Here is a 7645-nt window from a genome sequence, read left to right on the forward strand (position 1 = left end):
TATACTTGACCAATGATTTGCATCTCAAGGTACTAAAATTACCTGGGTTTCCTGAGCCTGTCAAAAAGTGACATTTTACTTAAAACAGGTCAGAAACTTGTAAAGGAATCACATAGAAAAGATACCAGGCTGGTCTTTTTAGGGTATTTTACTGTCTCTCTCTAAAGTCAACCTCCACCCCTCAAAGCAGTCTGGTCATATCTGAAAACGTGCCATTCCAGACAAAACCTTGGTAAGGTAACCAGTGTCTCCAACTGTGTCCTGTTAACAAAAGAAAACAGATTTTTTTTTTTTTTTTTTTTTTTTTTTTGAGACAGAGTCTCACTCTGTCGCCCAGGCTGGAGTGCAGTGTCATGATCTTGGCTTACTGCAACCTCTGCCTCCCAGGTTCAAGCAATTTTCCTGCCTCAGTCTCTTGAGTAGCTGGGATTACAGGCGCATGCCATCATACCCGGCTAATTTTTGTATTTTTAGTAGAGATGGGGTTTCACCATGTTGGTCAGGCTGTTCTCAAACTCCTGACCTCATGATCCTCCCACCTCGGCTTCCCAAAGTGCTGGGATTACAGGCGTGAGCCACTGTGCCTGGCCAGGAAAACAGATTCTTATTGAACATATGCAAATAACTATATTGTTGTAAAATAAGAAAACTTGCAAATAGTTTCCCAATTCTGGAGAAATCAGGTACAAAGAAATATGCTTTAACTTTTGCTCACGAGAATAATATATATACTTTCTCAATTTGTGGTCAGCTATAAATAGCTCAACAGGAAAAGTTTTCTTAACTCTGGAAAGAAATACAAAAAGAATTGGCAATGTTTCAAACCAAAAAGTTGTTAAAAATCTTTCTGTTATTTACCAGTTTAGTCCCATGCAGTTAGCTCCTGTACTACATGATATTGGGCCAGCAGGCCTCATGAACACATCAGCTCTCCATTGAGAGTCCTGGAAGTTTTCTCTTTAGTCCAGACACACAAACCCTTTCACATTATCAGAAACCTGCATTCAAGAGCATCAGAGTGCTTTTCATGAACTTTCCTAAGTAAGCTTTTGGACGGTAGCAGAGTAAAACAGCAATTGTGTGTGCATGACAAAAATATTAGAACAGCTGTTGTTAGAGACACAATTAACAAGGAAATTTTGTTATTGCTGTGGAATACAGCAATTACAATAATAATCATAATTATTACTGATAACATTAAGACATGAGAATTATAGAAATCTCATACAATCTGGAACTCATTAATAACACATTTATATAAACTATAACTCAAAGAAAGGTAAACATCATTTCATATTTGATAAAGCCTCCTGTATAACTTTAATACACCACATAAGCCAAGTATGTCTCTCTTGAATTTTAGGGACCCTAACATCCAAAGCTAAAGGCCGAATTTAGAATATGATTTTGCAAAGTTTGTCAAATATCAAAGATTTAAAACACTTGATGTCGCAAAATAGGATCATAGGTCACTGTAAAGTAGCTCATGTAGCCATTTAGCCAAAGTGATAATTCAAAGATTTTCAAGAGCAAAAACCTTTACTCTTTAATAGAGAGGAGACTCCAATTTCCAAACCATCAGACATAATAAAAACAGCTTGATGTCAGTTGAATCTGTCTCTCTCTCTGCCCTCTTTCTCTGCAGTTTACTCAAAAGGTAAAAAGAAATATTTCACTATCTTTAATACTACATGAAAATCTTTTTCAAAAGAGAAAATTAAATTTTACCTCTGCATTAGTGTATTATTAACACTGAAGTTAATTTTAATAAAATCTTATAACAAATATATCTAATCTCAATCAGTGTGATCATAAGGTAGGATTTCCATAAGCCTTTTACAAGTTTTTATTTTTTTTAATTGAAGAAGAGATCAATTTTACAGGAAAACCTTGTTGTTCTGACACAGGGGCACAGACTCTGGCGCTGTGTAAGTGTGATTTTGATATTAATGTTCAGTTTATAGAAAAACTAAATAATCCCCTTTAAATTGTAGCCAACTTGATGACACACAGAACTCCTTTCACAAGATCAATTTTTTCATAAACCTTCTACAACTTGCTTAAAGCTTCAGTTTTGTTCTATCACTTTACTTTAGGACAAAATTTACTTTCTTTTCCAACTTTCTGCATCTGTTTAGTTTTAGCCATTCTGTCTTATTAGTTTAATTTACAATTCTTAAACTCTCTAAACCAGGCAAAATTGCTTTCTCTTTAAGAGAAACTACATTCCTATGCCTTTTTATAACACTTTTACAAAAAATCCCAAAATACATTGTACGTTTTGTGTGCACAATGCATATAGAATTTTCCCTATATCTAGTAGTTTTAATTACATGTATTAATGACAATGCTAACTCTTAGTGGCCTTAGTTTTAGTGAAAAACTTAAGAGGTAACCAATTTTAGTTATGTATTAGATGCAGAGACCAAGGCAAACAATGCTTGAAGCTAGGTCTTGTCATGGCCCTCAAAGGCTGAAATCTAAAGACATAAGTTTATAGACAAGTTAAGCAAGTAGAAACATAGACAGAAGCATATCTTACAGATTGTAAGATTTTTATTTGCTAGTCTTCAAATAGTTTGTCTCCCACACTTTAGACTATCAATCTCTTGATTACCCTCTGCATTGCCCTAAATAATTGTTAAGTAGGCAACTTAAAAATAGCACCAATAGACAATGGTAGTCACGTGTATTCCCCAGAGAATGGCAGACACTGGCTTGTGTGATTCCCACAGACCTGTATCCCCTTGTGCTCGACTTCCTGTGTCATAACCAGCTCTTGGAGGTGGCCAATATATTCGCCAAACCTACAGGAGCTACACAGCGGGATGCCAATGACTCTTCCCTCTTGGATGTCTATAGCTTCTGTCTCAAGTCTGCTAAGGCCCCAAAGCAAAAGTTCCAGGCAAATAAATGTACAAATGACTAAGAAAGCTAAGAAGAAGACTTCATCCAGTGACAATAGTGAGGACAGTAGCAAGGAGGAGGAAGAAGTTCAAGGGCCTCCAGGTAAGAAGGCTGTGAGCAAGTTTGTCTCAGCCTCCAGGGAAGGCTATCGCCAAAGCATCAGCGAGCAGCAGCAGTGAAGCATCCAATGATGATGAGGACAATGACAAAAAGAAAAAGTCTGTCCAGAAGGGAGTTAAGCCCCAAGCCAAGACAGCCAAACCTCCTCTTAAGAAGGCTAAGAGCTCTGATGCTGATTCTGACTCAAGCTCTGAGGATGAGGCATCAAAAAACCAGAAACCAAAGACAACATCTGTAGCAGCTAAAGCTCGGGCTAAAGTTCCAGCCACACAAGGTACTCCAGCTCAAGCAGCACCTAAAGTAGTCAATGGCAAAGCAGCCAGCTGCAACAGCAGCAGCAGCAGCAGCAGTGATGACTCAAAGGAAGAGAGGGCAGCAGCCATCCCCAAGAAGACTGTATATTAAAAGCAAGCTGTGGTCAAGGTCCCAGTGATAGCAGCTGCCACCCCTACCCAAAAATTCCAGCAGCGAGGACTCCTTCGGTGAGGAGGAAGAATAGTAGAAAAAAAAAAAAAGGAAAAAAAACCCCAAAAACCCAGGTCCCTAAAGTTCAGTGCCCCACTCCTGCTCCCCCATCAAAGAAGTCCGTGGGAACCCAGCCTCCCAAGAAAGCTGTGGAGAAGAAACAGCCTTCCGAAAGCAGTGAAGACAGCAGCGACAAGTCTGATTCAAGTTCGGAGGAAGAGGATGAACTCTTGCTAAGTCAGTCGTCTCTAAAGCAAATACTAAACAACCTCCAGCAAAGAAAGCAGCAGAGAGCTCTTCAGAGCTCGTACTCCAACAGCTCCGAGGATGATGAAGCTCCTTCCAAGCTAGCCAATACCAACAAGAATTCCTCAAATAAGCCAGCTGCCACTACCAAGTCGCCTGCAGCGGAGCCAGCTGCAACTCTCAAGCAACCTGGAAGCAGTGGCCAGAAGCCTCTGATGAGAAAGGCTGACAGCAGCTCCAGTGAGAAAGAGAACAGCTCCAGTGAGAAAGAGAACAGCTCCAGTGAGAAAGAGAACAGCTCCAGTGAGAAAGAGAGCAGCTCCAGTGAGAAAGAGAGCAGCTCCAGTGAGAAAGGCTGACAGCAGCTCCAGTGAGAAAGAGAACAGCTCCAGTGAGAAAGAGAACAGCTCCAGTGAGAAAGAGAACAGCTCCAGTGAGAAAGAGAGCAGCTCCAGTGAGAAAGGCTGACAGCAGCTCCAGTGAGAAAGAGAGCAGTTCCAGTGAGAAAGAGAACAGCTCCAGTGAGAAAGAGAACAGCTCCAGTGAGAAAGAGAACAGCTCCAGTGAGAAAGAGAGCAGCTCCAGTGAGAAAGAGAGCAGCTCCAGTGAGAAAGGCTGACAGCAGCTCCAGTGAGAAAGAGAACAGCTCCAGTGAGAAAGAGAACAGCTCCAGTGAGAAAGAGAACAGCTCCAGTGAGAAAGAGAGCAGCTCCAGTGAGAAAGGCTGACAGCAGCTCCAGTGAGAAAGAGAGCAGTTCCAGTGAGAAAGAGAACAGCTCCAGTGAGAAAGAGAACAGCTCCAGTGAGAAAGAGAGCAGCTCCAGTGAGAAAGGCTGACAGCAGCTCCAGTGAGAAAGAGAACAGCTCCAGTGAGAAAGAGAACAGCTCCAGTGAGAAAGAGAACAGCTCCAGTGAGAAAGAGAACAGCTCCAGTGAGAAAGAGAGCAGTTCCAGTGAGAAAGAGAGCAGCTCCAGTGAGGAGGAGAAGACAAAGATGACTGTGGCCCCCCTTAAGCCCAAGGTAACTGACAAAGCAGCTCCATATCTGCCTGCCAAGCAGGCTCCTGAGGGTGGTAAGGACAGCAGCTCTCATTCAGACAGCTCCAGCAGCGAGGAGGAGGAGGAAGAGAAGCTATCTAAATCCCCAGTTAAGAAGAAGTTGCAGAAGGCAGCAGGAGGGACAGCCCCTTCTAAGCCAGCCTCCACAAAGAAAGGAAAGGCTGAGAGCAGCAGCAGTTCTTCCTCTGATGACTCCAGTGAGGAAGAGGAAGAGAAGCCCAAGGGCAAGGACTCTGCAAGACCAAAAGTCCCCAAGGCCAATGGCACCTCTGCACTGACTGCCCAGAATGGAAAAGCAGCTAAGAACAGTGAAGAGGAGGAAGAGGAGGAAGAAGAAAAAAAGGCAGCAGTGGTAGTTTCAAAGCTGGGTTCAGGAAAGAAGTGGAAGCAGATGAGGCTGCCAAAGAGGCAGAGACTCCTCCAGCCAAGAAGATAAAGCTTCAGACCCCTAACACATTTCCAAAAAGGAAGAAAGAAGAAAAAAAGGGCGTGACCCACATTCGTAAGGGTCGGGGAGGAGGAAATTGAGGTGGCAGAGAACTCCACTGATGCCAACTGAGGTGCAACCAGAGACTGGGGGAACGAGCCAATCAGGTTTTGAGGTTCACCAAAGGCAAATCCTTCTGGCATGAGAAAACCAAGAAGAAGCAGGGCATCTACTGGGTTTAATTTTGACAGTGAGTGACTTGGGACATCTTCACCCCTGCTTCAGTGAAGATCTGAGACCACTCACTTTCTCCAGGGGACCAGGGAGCCCTCAGCTCTATAGGCAAGGGTCTTGATGAGGACAGAAGTTCAGAGTAGGTCCTAAGACTTTGAAATGTAACATCCTCTGTCGTCCTTTTCTGTATTCCTAGTTTTATGCAGACTTGTTTTTGAGTGTTGAGTGTCAGGGACAAAATGAGGGGAATGTTATTTTTAAAGGAAATGTATTTTCGTTGTCTCCTTCTTCCTGTTCTGTGGAAGTCTGCATACTGAGAAATTTGAATATTTTATATCAAATCATTTCCTTTTGATTTTTGTTGTGATTTTCAAAGGTGGAGTCCCACAGATAAAATCTTAGCTATTGCCCAAGACATAGTTAAGAGTCACATGTATGACCTTTTATAATTGGAAGAAAATTGTGCCTTTGTGAGTGCACAAGTCCACGTTTCATCTTTCCTTCCCTCAAAACCCTGGTGGGGGGCATTAAAGAAGGTTAATGTATATGTAATGTATGTTATACATGCACTATGTATTTTATCCTCCTTCATTGGGTCTGAGACTGAAGTTTTTAGTGAGCATGGACCTAACCTACTTTTTGGGATAAAATTCACTGTTTTGTTCCAGGCAAAATTCTGGTGTGGTGTGAATGCCATGGGTCAGTCTGAATATATTTTCTTCTGTAATTTTATCATTATTACATAATGTTTGCAATACGTGCTTTGTTTTTTAATGTGAAAGCAAGCTTCCCTACTGTTGAAACACAGATTTTGATGACCTGACCCTTACTAGTATTGAATACTAAGTTGAGGACTGCATCTTCTCATTTTCACATTATACAGAGCAAAATAACACAAAAATCAAGAAGGCTTTATTCCTGGGATGCAGGGCTTGTTCTACATATGCAAATCAATAAATGTGATTCACTCCATAAACAGAATTAAAAACAAAAAATTATTATCTTATTAGATACAGCAAAGGCTTTCAATTAAATCCAGTAACCTTTCATGATAAAAATGTTCAACAAACTAGGCATAGAAGTAACGTACCTCAAATTAGTAACAGCCATATATGACAAACCCAAAATCCACATCATACTGAATGGGCAAAAGCTGGAAGCATTTTACTTGAGGACTAGAACAAGGCAAGGATACAAACTCTCACCATTCCTATTCAACATAGTTGTGGAAGCCCTAGCCAGAGCAATCAGGCAAGAGAAAGAAATATTAGGTTGTTGCAAAAGTAATAGTGGATTTCACCATTACTTTTAATGGCAAAAACCGCGATTACTTTTGCACCAACCTAATAAAAGGCATTCAAATAGGAAGAGAGGAAGTCAAATTATCTCTCTTCACTGATAATATAATTCTATTTCTAGAGACCCTAAAGACACCACCCAAAGGTGCCTAGACTTGATAAATAACTTCAGTAGTTTCAGGATATAAAATCAATGTACAAAAATCAGTAACATTTCTATTAACAAATAACATTCACGCTGAAAGTCAAATCTATAATGCAATTCTATTTACGACAGCCAAAAAATATAGAATACCTAGAAACACATATGACCAAGAAGGTGAAAGATCTCTACAGGGGAAGCTTCAAAACGCTGCTGAAGATACTCAAGGATGACACAAGCAAATAGAAAATCATTTTATGTTCATGGACTGGAACAATCAATATCATTGCAATTGCCTAAGGCAATCTACAGATTCGGTGCTATTCCTATCAAGATACCAATGTCATTTTTCATAGAGCTGGAAAAAAAACGATTCTTAAATGTATATGGAACAACAACAACAAAAAAGCCTGAACAGATGATTGCAAAGAAATAGACCAAAGCCAGAAACATCACAATGCTCCACTTCAAACTATGCTATAAGACTACAGTAACAGAACAGCATAGTATTGGTACAAAAATAGACATATAGGCCAATGGAAAAAAATAGAGAACCAAGAAATAAAGGCACACACCTACAACTACAACTATCTGTTCTTAGACAAAGTTGACAATAACAAGCAATGCAGAAAGCATTCCCTATTCAATAAATGCTACTGAGATAGCTGGCTAGCCATATGTAGAATAATGAAACTGCACCCCTGCTTTACACAATATACAAAAATTATTTCAAAATGCATTAAAGAT

General features: G+C 40.5%; 1 pseudogene; it reads left to right on the top strand.

Annotated features, from left to right (window-relative positions):
• Nucleotides 1-2703: 2703 nt before the first annotated feature.
• Nucleotides 2704-5466, top strand: LOC105478268 (nucleolar and coiled-body phosphoprotein 1 pseudogene; annotated as a pseudogene).
• The last annotated feature ends 2179 nt before the right edge of the window (nt 5467-7645 follow it).

This window comes from Macaca nemestrina, chromosome X, assembly GCF_043159975.1.
Source record: "Macaca nemestrina isolate mMacNem1 chromosome X, mMacNem.hap1, whole genome shotgun sequence".
Classification (NCBI taxonomy): Eukaryota; Metazoa; Chordata; class Mammalia; order Primates; family Cercopithecidae; genus Macaca; species Macaca nemestrina.